Source organism: Ovis aries, chromosome 8 (genome assembly GCF_016772045.2).
Source record: "Ovis aries strain OAR_USU_Benz2616 breed Rambouillet chromosome 8, ARS-UI_Ramb_v3.0, whole genome shotgun sequence".
Classification (NCBI taxonomy): Eukaryota; Metazoa; Chordata; class Mammalia; order Artiodactyla; family Bovidae; genus Ovis; species Ovis aries.
Genome location: NC_056061.1, coordinates 58,655,828 through 58,670,089, shown reverse-complemented (window position 1 = coordinate 58,670,089; position 14,262 = coordinate 58,655,828). Strand labels below are relative to the sequence as shown.

General features: G+C 35.5%; 1 protein-coding gene across 24 annotated transcripts in view; it reads right to left on the bottom strand.

Moving 5' to 3' along the window:
• The window catches only part of EYA4 (EYA transcriptional coactivator and phosphatase 4), a 365,637-nt gene extending 352,459 nt beyond the window's left edge, over positions 1 to 13,178 (bottom strand). For 13 of the 24 annotated variants that reach the window (XM_060419674.1, XM_060419663.1, XM_060419656.1 and 10 more), the window contains exon 1: positions 12,947 to 13,178. The gene's annotated coding sequence lies outside the window, so the exon portion shown is untranslated. Of the gene's footprint in view, positions 1 to 434; positions 662 to 4,855; positions 4,954 to 12,946 lie in introns of all 24 variants that reach the window. The other 11 variants (XM_060419662.1, XM_060419659.1, XM_060419670.1 and 8 more) reach the window with 2 other exon arrangements.
• Between the last annotated feature and the right edge of the window lie 1,084 nt (positions 13,179 to 14,262).

Sequence of the window (14,262 nt, the reverse complement as noted above, 5' to 3'; positions counted from 1 at the left end):
CTGTGGAGACAAAAATATATTATTGATTTCCAGGGGCAGTGACTGCTAATGTGTATGAGGTTTCTTGTTTGGTGCTGAACCAAAAGCTGGATGGTTTGGAATAGTAGTAATGGCTGCATAACTTCATGAATATATAACTAAAAACCACTGAATTTTACATACTAAAAGGATGGATTTTATGATGTGTTACATATCTAAAAAAACTTTTTTAAAGAATTCTGTAAGTTTCCCCATTTTGTTCAAAATGCAGTAATTGCTAAGAGAATTATTCTCAAACTGCTAATCACTACAAACATAGGTTAAAATCTGTGACAAAGACTTTTGAAGCGTTGGTCTACATGTGGTGAAGAACTGTCATTTTTGAGAGAATGGGAAGACTCATCTCTCAGGCATAAGAAGATGGAACCCTAATGGACCATAGTAACTTTGTGTACCTGCGGAGGCAGTTAACTGTTTCCAGACATGTAAGAGGCGGTGAAATTTGAGAGATCTTAATATTGAGGGAGCTATTGAGATGGGTGGGCATAACAACATGGGTCTTCTATGTCTTCCTTGGCCATGGTCTCGACTTCGTATGCAGAGGGTAAGACTTTGTGAGGGCCAACAGAGAATAGCTTCTGTGAGGCAGAGCAGTGAAGACAGTTTCACGGTTTGCTCTGTGCTAGGAGGGTGGAAAGGAGGGAAGATGAGGAGGGAAAATGAGATGAAGAACAGTAGATACAATTGAATATATTGCATAGCAGCAATGACCATAACCACGGCAAGCTTTGATTTTTCAAGTGATCAAACAAAACCAAAAATGTATTAAATAATCATTAAGAGTTACTGACCACATTGTTGTACAGCAGAAACTAACACAATTACAAGCAATTGTGCTCCATTTTTAAAATAACTTATTGACAGAATCAATCCATAGAAAATTAAGATTAAAATGGTGGCTGTTAAATACCTATTAAGTTCCTTATCAAAAGACTCATTTACCTGGGAAGAGCATTGCTGTAGAATGAGACTAACAAGGAAGGTAAAATCTAAGCATTTAATGGAATTTATTTAGTTTCACCAATTTTTTGTGGGATAATAGGTTGAGTGAGGAAGAGTTATAGGGAGAAGGAAGAGAAATTCTAAGATAACTTATATCCAATAAATTATTCTTTAGAACAGATTTCTTCCAGAAATGTGTTTTTCAACAAGATTAATTTCATTACTCCATTCATGTAGATGGAATCCTTGGTTTAGAGTCAGGCTAGGGTAAGTTATACTCAAAATACTGCTCAATTTTAAAATAAGGGATTTATGTGCATGAAGGTGTGAATCACTCTTTACCAGTTAATATCTCACCCTCCTGTCCTTTCTATTTGAGTCAAGAATACATCTGTCAATTGCAAACATTTATTCACCTATTGGATGAACAAAAAAGTCAATTGAAAATGAGCTTAGGAAAAACACAAGCCTGGTCTTATCACATTAACAAGTGATTTTTTAAATTGTTTTAACCTTGTAGTACGTGGTTAGTCATCACTATCCACACCATTAACTCAAACTAGATACTTGTTCTTTTGCCAAATAATGTCACTTTAAATGTGTGCAAATATCAATATCACAGTGAAATTTAGGACCTAAATTCTGACAAGGTGTGACCACATGCATGGTAATGAAATTTCATCTGTTCCCTTAAAATTTCTCCTAAAAGATGCTTTATTTTAGGAGAAATAGAACCCATTTAAGTTTAAAATATCCATTCAAGACAGCTATGAAAAAATAAACTCTAGTAAAAAAAATTCTAGCTCTAAGTATATATGGATTTGTTATTCACTGTAATTCACTGGCAATGTTTTCTAAGGGACTAAAACTTTTAATACATTATGTATGAGAAACCAAAGTTTCACTGTGTTGTATATTAGGTTAAACCCTTTAAAATAAATACTAGACAGTAAAATTCATCACAATATGCCTCCATTTAACATTTTCTTTTCGCTAATGTTCATTTTTTAAAGAACTGGCTTAGGGCCCAAAGAGGATCATGTAACACTGAAAAAACTCCAGACCCCTGGAAAACATTATATAGAGACATTCCAGTGTATTTAATTTTAAAAAATATATATTTCTCAAATTGTTAGCCATCTATTAGACTATGCACTCTGTGAATATACCACCATTTTAAAGTGTTGATAATATATCTTATTAGCCTTCCCATTAGCTAAGAGTTTCTGGTAAAATATTTTCCTACCACATAAGCCACTAGTCATCAACCATGTCAAACAACATATTCAGTATGGATATTGAAATTCGAAGTTGGCTATATTCAATAAATAACCCAAAGATATATAATGTTAACCATATACTATTTACACATATTTAAATCAAGCTATATAATAGATAAGAATTTAAGACAAAGCATTTATATTGATCTCATATATGTAAATCTATTACCTACTATGTCTTACAAATGTATACTTTTTAACCCAGCCTTATTCAGAATGGATTTTAATTGCATTTATGTATTTAAAGGCTGGGACTAGAAATCAACCTTAAATTTATCAAATAAATTAACTTGTGCTTTATTTATTCTCTTTGATAGATACATATACATAAGATACATAATATAAATTTATCCATTTGATAATTTTAAACACAGTTCAGTGACATTAAGTACATTCACACTATTGTATAACCATCACCACTATCTATCTTCAAAAACATTTTTAACTTCCTAAACCAAAATTATGTACCTGTTAAACAAGGGCTTCTCACTATTCACTCCTGCCTGTACCAGAAAGTACATTCTACTTTCTGTCTCAATGAATTTGACTAGCCCTGACACCTTGTATAAATCCAGTCATACAAAATTTGTCGGTTTGTGGCTGGTTTATTTCACTGGTCATGCTATCTTCATGGTTCATCACTACTATAGCATGTGTTAAAAATTTCTTCCTTTTTAAGGTGGAATGATTTCCCACTGTATGCATATATTAACAGCATATTTGCATATTCATTCATCCATCAATGGACACTTGGGTTGCCTTTACCTTTTGACTATTATAAAAATGTTGCTATGAATATGGGTTTTAAAAGATCCATTTGAGCTTCTGCTTTCAATTCTTTTGGGTATATACTTGGAAATGAGATTTCTGGGTTCTTTGCAATATATATATTTATATTTTAGTTGCTCTATCATGTCCAGCTCTATAAATATACATATATTTAAAGTTTTTTGATGTGGACCATTTTTAAAGTCTTTATTGAATTTGTTACAATATTGCTTCTGTTTTATGTGTTGGTTTTTTGGCCCCGAGGCATGTGGGATATTAGCTCCCTGACCAAGGATCAAACCCACATCCACTGCTTTGGAAGATGAAGTCTCAACCACTGGACCTCCAGGAAAGTCCCCACAATGTATTTTTAATACGTTCTTAAATCTACCCATGGGCTTATGTTTTAAAGGTGGTTGTTGCCATTTTGAGGGATGCAGTGGCTCCACATCCTCCCCTTAGAGTCTTCAGGGTCAACACATTTCCTTTCTACGTCTCCTTGCCCTGGAGGAGTTGAGAAATTTCTTAAGATATTCAACTATTCTTGACCTATTTATACATTCTGAATATGCATGTGGCTTAAGGAGACTTAAATCTCAGGTTTTGGAGTCAAAGCTGGGAGAAATTGGAAAAAATTCTAAAATACATTGCTCACTCCCCAGCTTTGGTGTAGAGCTTCATCTTGATTCAGCGTAAGTCCCTTCTACTGCAGATCTCAGAAGACAAAATTTCAGTCTTCTTCATCAGTCTCTTCCTAAATGAAATCTAACTTTGCTACTCTTCCTATTCTGCTCCTTCCCCTGTCCGTCTATTCCCTCCATTCCATCTTGAACTTCACATCCCTTCCAAAATGTACACATTGATCTTTGGAAATTGAACATCATGTCATCTCTTCCTGGAAATCCTTCCTGATGTGCCAGGATGATTCCAGTTTCCTTATCGGAAACATTAAAGGAAATATTTCCTTCTTGCATTGGTTCATTATGACAACTCAATGTAAAAATATATGGTTACACACAATTGAAGACACATGGTGAGTTCTTAATAAACATTGGTTGCTATTACCAATGAAAACCAATTAATAGGAGATGAAAAACAGTTGCTTTATATCTTTATGTTAAAGTTTTCTGCACATAAAAATTATTATTTTACCATTTAGCCAGACCTTATTTTTGTTTTCTAATAAAATTTACTTTCTTACTTTTTAACTCACCCTAAGCTTCCTTCTCTAAATCTTCATAGAATTATCACCTACTTCAGCTGTACAGCCCTAAGGTTGGATATGATTTCCAGGTTTGAAAATGAAAAATGGCAAATATAATTAATTGGAGATGGGAAGAGGAGAGATGCTAATTTATATTAATTAACTCTTTTCCATCTTTATGATGCTTATTCTCTAGGAATCTGTTAATATTATCCTTCTTAGCTTTTTTTGAGGGTTTATAGATCCCCTTTGAAAATACAATGAAAATTATGGGCTGTTTCTCATCTCCCAAAGAACATGCATTCACAATTTTATATTAAAGTTTGGGAAATGTATGGACTCCCTTGAATGCTCCAGAAGAGTCCAGAGATCCAAGATTAACACTAAGTTATGTATCAATATAATGTAAACATAGAAAATCTCTAGTTGTTGATATTCTCTCCTAAACACACTTCAAGTTTTTGCCCCCTATATTTTATTCTGTTCTCCTGTTTCTTGTAGTCACTTCTTAACTGTTTTCCAATGGTTAGACCAAGGCTGATTTAACTAGATGCTCTAGACACTGTAAGGCAACAGAGAGAATAGGCAGGGAATTGTGGCAGTGCACAGGACAAGGCATTACCTTTCTTCACACTTGTACAAGCAGTATTAGGAAACTCCTCTTTAGGCTCAATGATAGCATTAAGAAAATGCTAACTTGCCCAGTGTATCTGAAAATTCCTAAAACAGAGGAAAAACACAGTTTCTGAATTTATGTAATATCTTAGAAAATTAACTTCAATCAGGTTTCTTTCATAAAAGAAAAAGTTTAAACTGCAGAAAACTTTGAACTAAACTGGTAGATTTTAAAAATTTTATGAGATATTAAAAAAGATTGTGTAATAAACTAATTAAAATAGACTAAATTTGGTTTATCCAAGGACTTTACACCAGTGAATGAGATTCCTTTCTAGACTGTAATATTCATATACATATGTTTACAGATAATCTGTTTCATTTGAAAGCAAAAACTAATAGCATCAAGAAGAGAGAAAACATACTTTCTCCCATGATGAACAAGGCAATTTATTTTGAAAACAAACACATTGGCTACCAAGCAGTCCTAACAATTTTATCCTAAGATGCTTTAATTTTAACCTTGGTCTGTATTAAGAGTGACTTTAACTTTGATTTGATACTAGATCATTCAAGTATGACATAAATCAAATCCCTTATGACTATACAGTGGAAGTGAGAAATAGATTTAAGGGACTAGATCTGATAGACAGAGTGCCTGATGAACTATGGATGGAAGTTCATGACATTGTATAGGAGACAGGAATCAAGACCATCCCCAAGAAAAAGAAATGCAAAGACGCCTTACAAATAGCTGTGAAAAGAAGGGAAGTGAAAAGCAAAGGAGAAAAGGAAAGATACGCCCATTTGAATGCAGAGTTCCAAAGAATAGCCAGGAGAGATAAGAAAGCCTTTCTCAGTGATCAGTGCAAAGAAATAGAGGAAAACAATAGAACGAGAAAAACTAGAGATCTCTTCAAGAAAATTAGAGATACCAAGAGAAAATTTCATGCAAAGATGGGCTCCATAAAGGACAGAAATGGGAGGAACCTAACAGAAGCAGAAGATATTAAGAAGAGGTGGCAAGAATTTTGTACAGAAGAACTGTACAAAAAAGATCTTCACGACTAATATAATCATGATGCTGTGATCACTCACCTAGAGCCAGACATCCTGGAATGTGAAGTCAAGTGGGCCTTAGGAAGCATCACTATGAACAAAGCTAGTGGAGGTGCTGGAATTCCAGTTGAGCTATTTCAAATCCCGAAAGATGATGCTGTGAAAGTGCTGCACTCAATATGCCAGCAAATTGGAGAACTCAGCAGTGGCCACAGGACTGGAAAAGGTCAGTTTTCATTCCAATCCCAAAGAAAGGCAATGCCAAAGAATGCTCAAACTACTGCACAATTGCACTCATCTCACATGCTAGTAAAGTAATGCTTAAAATTCTCCAAGCCAGGCTTCAGCAATACGTGAACCATGGACTTCCAGACGTTCAAGCTGGTTTTAGAAAAGGCATAGGAACCAGAGATCAAATTGCCAACATCTGCTGGATCATGGAAAAAGTAGGAGAGTTCCAGAAAAACATCTATTTCTGCTTTCTTGACTATGCCAAAGCCTTTGACTGTGTGGATCACTACAAGCTGTGGAAAATTCTGAAAGAGATAGGAATACCAGACCACCCGACCTGCCTCTTGAGAAACTTATATGCAGGTGAGGAAGCAACAGTTAGAACTGGACATGGAACAACAGGCTGGTTCCAAATAGGAAAAGGAGTACATCAAGGCTGTATATTGTCACAATGCTTATTTAACTTCTATGCAGAGTACATCATGAGAAACGCTGGGCTGGAGGAAGCACAAGCTGGAATCAGGAGTGCTGGGAGAAGTATCAATAACCTAGATATGCAGATGACACCACCCTTATGGCAGAAAGCGAAGAACTAAAGAGCCTCTTGATGAAAGTAAAACAGGAGAGTGAAAAAGTTGGCTTAAAGCTCAACATTCAGAAAACTAAGATCACGGCATCCAGTCCCATGACTTCACGGCAAATAGATGGGGAAACAGTGGCTGACTTTATTTTTCTGGACTCCAAAATCACTGCAGATGGTGATTGCAGCCATGAAATTCAAAGACGCTTACTCCTTGGAAGAAAAGTGATGATCAACCTAGATAGCATATTGAAAAGCAGAGACATTACTTTGCCAACAAAGGTCCGTCTAGTCAAGGGTATGGTTTTTCCAGTGGTCATGTATGGATGTGAGAGTTGGACTATAAAGAAAGCTGAGCACTGAAGTATTGATGCTTTTGAACTGTGGTGTTGGAGAAGACTCTTGAGAGTCCCTTGGAATATAAGGAGATCCAAACAGTCCATCCTAAAGGAAATCAGTCCTGGATGTTTACTGGAAGGACTGATGTTGAAGCTGAAACTCCAACACTTTGGCCACCTGATGCAAAGAGCTGACTCACTTGAAAAGACCCTGATGCTGGGAAAGATTGAGGACAGGAGGAGAAGGGGACAACAGAGGATGAGATGGTTGGATGGCATCACTGACTCGATGGACATGGGTTTGGGTGGACTCCAGGAGTTGGTGATGGACAGGGAGGCCTGCCATGTGGCAGTTCATGGGGTCACAAAGAGTTGGACACATCTGAATGACTGAACTGAACTGAACTGACTGTGTTACGTTATATTTGATTGGCTATGCCTTATTCTTCGATGCTCAGGAAGTCCTTCAAAGAAGTGCTTGTAAATGGTCAAAGCATTCTTATTGTTCTACTTGTGTAGACTCAGTAGTTGTAAATTCTGCTGTGCTGTGTATCAGCAGCAGCCAGTCAAATGCACCAATACCCCTAAGTGAAAGTGAAAGTGAAGTCACTCAATCGTGTCTGACTCTTTGCGACCCCATAGACTCCTTGGTCAATGGGATTTTCCAGGCATGAATACTGGAGTGGGTTGCTATTTCCTTCTCCAGGGTATCTTCCCGACCCAGGGATCGAACCCAGGTCTCCCTCATTGTAAGGAATAGACATTTAGAGCTGTTAAGGGACTCAAGGTATCACTGGGTAGGATTTTGACAATATGAATGAGCATGTAAGGAGACTGATTCCAGTCAAGTTGTGGAATAATTGATGAACATAGGGGAAGGAAAAAAGAGAGTAATTGAACTGCAAATGCTGAGAGATCATCTAATTTCACCTGCTTATTCTACAAATGAATACATGAAGTAACTGATTACTCTTAGATTAGGACTTGGGACATGGTTTACAGGGAAAATTAGTCATTTGAGACTCAAGAAACCTGAATTCCAGACTTAAATTTACCATTAATATTGGGCAAGATAGTTTTTCTGTATCTCAGTTGCCACAAATGTTAAATGTGGGGATTGGGTTAGATTTCCATGATGCTAATCTTTATTGAGGTTGTTTTAATTCCCAAACTAATACTATTTCTTCTGAACATTGAATTCTAAATATTAGCATAGTAAATGGTGGTCTTTACCAACAAGTAAATCTCAGGAAGTCCTGGTTACAATTATAATTATTATTCAATTCCTGCTATTATGGGACAGATAATATGATGTGCCCTTTAAAATGTTTTAGATAAGTCATACTTTTAAAAATTATTAAGCAATTTCATTTTTTTTTCATTTTTAACAATAGACACAACTATTTATTTTTTAAAATATATTGAACACTTACTGAGTATCACTCACATTTCTTGGTCCTAGTGGTACAGCAGTAAGCAGTATAAAAGTGGACCCTCTCCTCAAGGATAGACAATTGAGAATATTTAAATAAAAAAAGATAATCTCAGAGGGTGATAATTTCTTGCAAAGAAATAAAAGTAATTTTTACAAAGAATTTGGGTGATGTTACTGTGGGGTTAGACGATGTTGCTGTATATTGAAAGGTCATCTATAAAAGAAGAAATTTTTTTCTAAAGCACACATCATGAGAATAAATCAATTATGATAAGAAGCACAGAGATAAGAAGGTACAAAAGTCATACAGAAGGAATGAAACTGACTAGATACATGTGCTTTCTGTGGGGTGTGAGTGTAGGGTGAGAGGCATGCATTTGTGTTTTGAGTGTGTGTGTGTGTTTGGCCATGAATATTCCTTCAGGGTGAGATAAAACTTTCCTATACTCCTTACTTCCCCTTGTGTATATTGGTGAAGGACAGAAAAAGGGTAATAACTGAAGTAGATGTTCAGAAGACTTAGTGAATCTTTACATATGCCCTGGAAACTCAGAGCTGAGTTGGAGGTTGGTTAGAGAAAAGAGGTATTATCCTGTAAAGGAGAAGAGGGTTTTTAGTCCATGTGATGTATGACTTGGAGTCAACATACATTTAAATAGAGAAATCACCAATATGCAGAATTGTATGATTGTTACGTAAACTGTCTTAGTCTCGACAAGCTCTCAGTAAATCAGCTACACTGAAAGATAACATTTTATGAGCAGATTTGGGTGTGTGTGTTTTTGAAGGAATGAAGGAAAAAGGCTCAGTTCCATGTTTAATGCAGAGCAGAAAGGGTGGAACTAATAATATGACAGGCTCAAAATCTGTCAATTCTGGAACTTGAGGCCAGGAAAGACCATCAAAATATATGTCCCCCAGAAATGCACAGAAATCCTCAGAGGACAATTGGGGTGGGTGGCTGCCATATAAGTTATAATTATTTACTTGTGCATTGACGTTCACTATCTCATCACTGTGAAAAAAATTGAAAGAGGGAGAAAAAGAGAGAGAGATTGACTACATTCTTAGAAACTATAAGCATTCATGATGCCAAAACACCCAATTAATGACAAAAAAAGGTCAAGCTAGTGTTTAGTATAAGGCTGTCAAAATAATTGGCTGATTGGATAAGTTTTTCAATTCCAATCACTAGCTCTGGTAAAACAGAGACACAGTTCAAAAATAAACATTTAAGAGCAGAAGTACATTTACTTTATTCCAAATTCTGAGAAAAGCAAAAGCATGGTTTTAGTTTTATCAGCAAGAATCCATATGAATGACTTCTCCCATTTGCTTTGGGATTCTGGAGTTTTAAGTGGGCCAAAGTTTTGAAGTGTTGAAAGATATTATAAAGCACTTACAAGTATTCAGCTGGTCAGGCTGCTCAATTAACTGAACATTTATAAACCTCAAAATTTTGACAGAGCATGATTCATGTAGGAATGACCGTTAGACAACAGATGGCTTTATTGTAGGTATGCTTGAGAGAAAGCATACAAGGCAATGTGATTTGAAGGAAATACAAATGGAACACAGAGAGAAAGCAAACTGAATTTAGAAGCATGGACTATACTCTTAAGAAAGGAAATTATTGAAATATTTACCTGGTATATTTTTAATGATAGAGTGTTTTTTAAATGTTTAAATGTTAATGTTTACTTAAGAATATTCAAGACATTCATTATGGAACATATGAAAAATACAACATAACTAATATCTAGGCAACTCATACTAACTCATATTAACTCATATAACATTTCTAAATTAGATGTTTCTAAAACAATGTAACAGGGCTTGGGGAGTAAGAACTAAAATGTCAACTAAAATCCTAAATCCACAGCATTTTAGCTTCTCTTTTTTTCCTACAACTATGGGCTGCTTATATTCTGAAGAGTATTTTGAAGAAGTATTACTTCAAAGTACATTTTAGAATAACATTTTACCACTAAAATATATCAAATTGTAGCTAAGAGGGTTTTATTAGTTTTCTAAAGGAGAAACAAAAGATGACACATTCATCTAAATAAAAATACTACTTTCAGGTATCTGTAGTTTTTTTTTAACAAATTCAAGTTAATATTACATAGAAATTCGTTTCAGGGAAAGAAACATCACATTCTAAAGTAAGCTTGTTAAAGGCCATAGAACAAATGCAAAATTTTCTTATTTTGAGCCTATTATGTACATATTATATTGGTCCAACTCTTTTTTTTCCCCCCTTTTCTTTCTTTCTCTCCCTCTCTCTCTCCTTCCCTTCCTCTACTTCCTTCTCTCCATCCCTTTCTCTCTCTCTCTCTCTTCCTAGGAGCACAAATCTACTCACATTACCGAGAAAAAAAAAATTCATGGAACAAGAAGCAAGTAAACAATTTCTCCCAGAGGAAAAGGAAAAACAAACAAACAAACATGCAATTTCAAATAAAACAAAACCCCTATATCATATTATAGCTACTTCTCTCCAAGGAGGAGCAGCAAACACAAGACCCTATGGATCATGTCCTGTAGTCTCAGTATGAAGAATAGATTCTGGTATCTTTACACCTTAAAATGCCTCTAGGAGAGTTGCTATTCCATGCCAGAGGGGAGGGCTACCAGTAATTTTCTTCTCCCAATCCCGCAGCTCTGAGAAGGTGAACCAGGGCCACCAGGCTCCCAGGATCAGCTCTTAGGGTGTCCAGCACCAGTATAAGAAGGGACGGAGGGGCACTCCCCACAGACCTGAATCCTTCCAGTCACTTAGACAAGCTGCCTATCTGTGGTTGAGGAGTGCTAGGAGCAATAAAGGTGGGTGGTTAGATTTTCCACCCTTACTGCTCCCATTTTCTAGAGGGACAACCAGAGTTATGAAGAACACAAGGACCTCTGACTCCACTGAGTTAGCAATAGGTGAAAATAGAACAGAGACCTCTAAATTCAGAACGCATGACTTCCTCACAACTGCTGCTTACTTGTTAAAGGCATAATAAAGTAGTATCAGTGCTTATCAACTTTTCTAAAATAAATATGAGAAAGTAATGAAAAACCAGGAAAAAAGCAAAAAGGAATTAGCTTTTACTTTTCTCCCTCTGTCATTTCCTCCTGAACACTATTAAACAAGAAAGAATTTTTATAGACTAGCATACTAATTCTTGACAAATTGCTTATACAAACTGTAAATATAAACTTTAATATTGGTCCTCATTAAAACTCTGCAAAATCAGATTATTATTATTATTAATTATCCTCATTTTAGAGATAGCATGCAGTTCAAAAAAAATAACTGATCGAAATTCAAACTTCTGAGTTCCCTATGTTATAGAGTAGACTCTTGTTGATTATCCACTTTACGTATATAGCAGTGTGTACATGTTGATCCTAAACTCCCTAACTATTCTTTCTCCCCATTTCTCCCCCTAGCAACCATAAAAGTTCATTCTGTAAGCCTGTGGGTATGTTTCTGTTTTGTAGATAAGTTCACTGGTATCATTTCTTTTTACAGTCCCCATACAAGAGATGTCATATAATATTTCTCCTCAGTGTTACGTCACAGCCTGGATGGGAGGAGAGTTTAGAGAAGGAATACATGCATACATATGACTGAGTCTCTTTGCTGTCCACCTGAAACTATCATATTGTTAATTGGCTATACTCCTATATAAAATAAAAAGCAAAAAAATTCAAGCTGCTGAACAGACTATAATTAATATTTAATACAGAATTTCTGACTCTAAATTACATTTAATTTCCTTTAATCATGCACCTATAACTCTAATCAACATAAGTGTTTTTCTAAAACATAATGCATTATTTTTAAACCTGTTATCAACTCAACAGGGACACAGACTAAAAATACAGTTCTTGAGTAGTTTTCAGAGATCTTACAAAAATATATCAATGCACTGAAGATCACTATTTACATATGCAACATACTATTTTTCAATACTCATAATTTGAATGATCCCCAAAATAAAAAAGGATCATACTTCAACATCTTAGACATTATTTATAAATTTCTTAATCCTTTTCTTTATATGTTTTTTTTTCTTTTTATGATTTGAAGAATGAGAAGACCTGTTAAGAAATTTAGCTGTTACAAGACAAACTGAACTAAAAGAAGAAAAGAAATCAGGCCCCAAAGAGAGAAAGAAATATAACAATAGTATTAGGCTTTAAAAAAAAATCATGTTGGTTTACTAGAGAGAAATAATGAAATACTGTACTATGTGGGTGAAAATATCATTTGTATATGTCTTCTATAAATATTATTTATACAAAAATGAGCTAAAATTACCATTGGCTAAAAATGTTGTCCATGAAAGAACTTTTAGATTAAAACCAAAAACAAATGCAACACATATTATTACTGATAGAGATATAATTAAAGTACAGAACACAGTTAATTAGCAAGCACATAATATTCCACAAATTACTTACAAGGACAAGTTAAGCCCTCTGGAGGCTTCAGCTGTCTGCTTCTATGTGAGATATTTGCTGGCACTGTATAGATTTTTTTTGCCCTTCTGCTAAATGTTCCATGACTTTCTTGGTAAGACTGAATATAAGTTATTCTTATCAAATACCAAAATTTTCATAATTATGATATTTCAGATCATGCAACTTAATTACAACTCCAAGCAGTGACACAGACTAAAATAGCCAGAGTTGTGATGATCTAAAACTACTCACAGCATGTCCCAGCCAGTACTTGGCCAGGAGCACATGTCACTTAAAAAAAGCACATAACCCTTTAGACCCAACAGTCAGTTAAAGCCTTGGTAGCAATGTTAACCATAAAAATGAAAAGACTTTTCAGTTATTTACATACAATTTTCCTCTAATTAGTGGGACCTGATTTTAATTATTTTCCCTTTCTTTTCTTGAATAAGAACAGATGGGATTAAGTTTACAGGGCAGTTACTTTGTTACAGAAAAAGAAAAAGTAAGAGTCAGAGTGAGTGAGAAAGAGAGATTCAGAGGTAGTTTCTCTTGTCAATTGTACTCTAGGATTTTTATAGATGGGGCAAGTAAGTGCCTATCAGTTCAGCAGTCTTTAAAGAAGAACTGTGCTAGTGGTTGTGCTGATGATGTAAAACAATGAGACACTTTCAGAAGGGTCTGGCAAACAAACAATAAATATAATCAGAGTCTGGCGTTGCCAGCTACGGATGCCTGGGTGGCACAAGTGAGGTCCTCTGCTCTACCTCTGATTGTTGTGTTGCTTTCCAACTATAATAGATCTTTAGAAATATGTTGGTTTCAGCATACTATGGTCAAAAGAACATCTTAGGTTGTAAAGCAGTTTTGCAAGAATTTTGAAATATTTGAATATAACTGACTCTGGAAAAAGATAAGTACTATCTAATCTCTGGGCTTCCCTGTTGGTTCAGATGATAAAGAATCTGCCTGCAATGCGGGAGACTGGGGTTTGATCCCTTGGTCAGGAAGATTCCCTTGAAGAAGAAAACGGCTACCCACTCCAGTACAGTATTCTTGCCTGGAGAATTCCATGGATGGAGGAGTGGCGGGTAGGGAGGGCGGGGGGGCAGGGAGCGGCAAGGGTCAAGTCCATGGGGTCGCAAAGAGTCAGACATGACAGACCAATGGACACTGTAACAAATACTGTCTAATCTCTATTATCAATCTGCAGTTGGAACATCTGCATCTTTGGGACATGGTTTGGGAAAATTTTCATGAGAATGGATGCATTTCATTTTTTATCCCTGTAAAATTGGCAATAATAATACAATTTT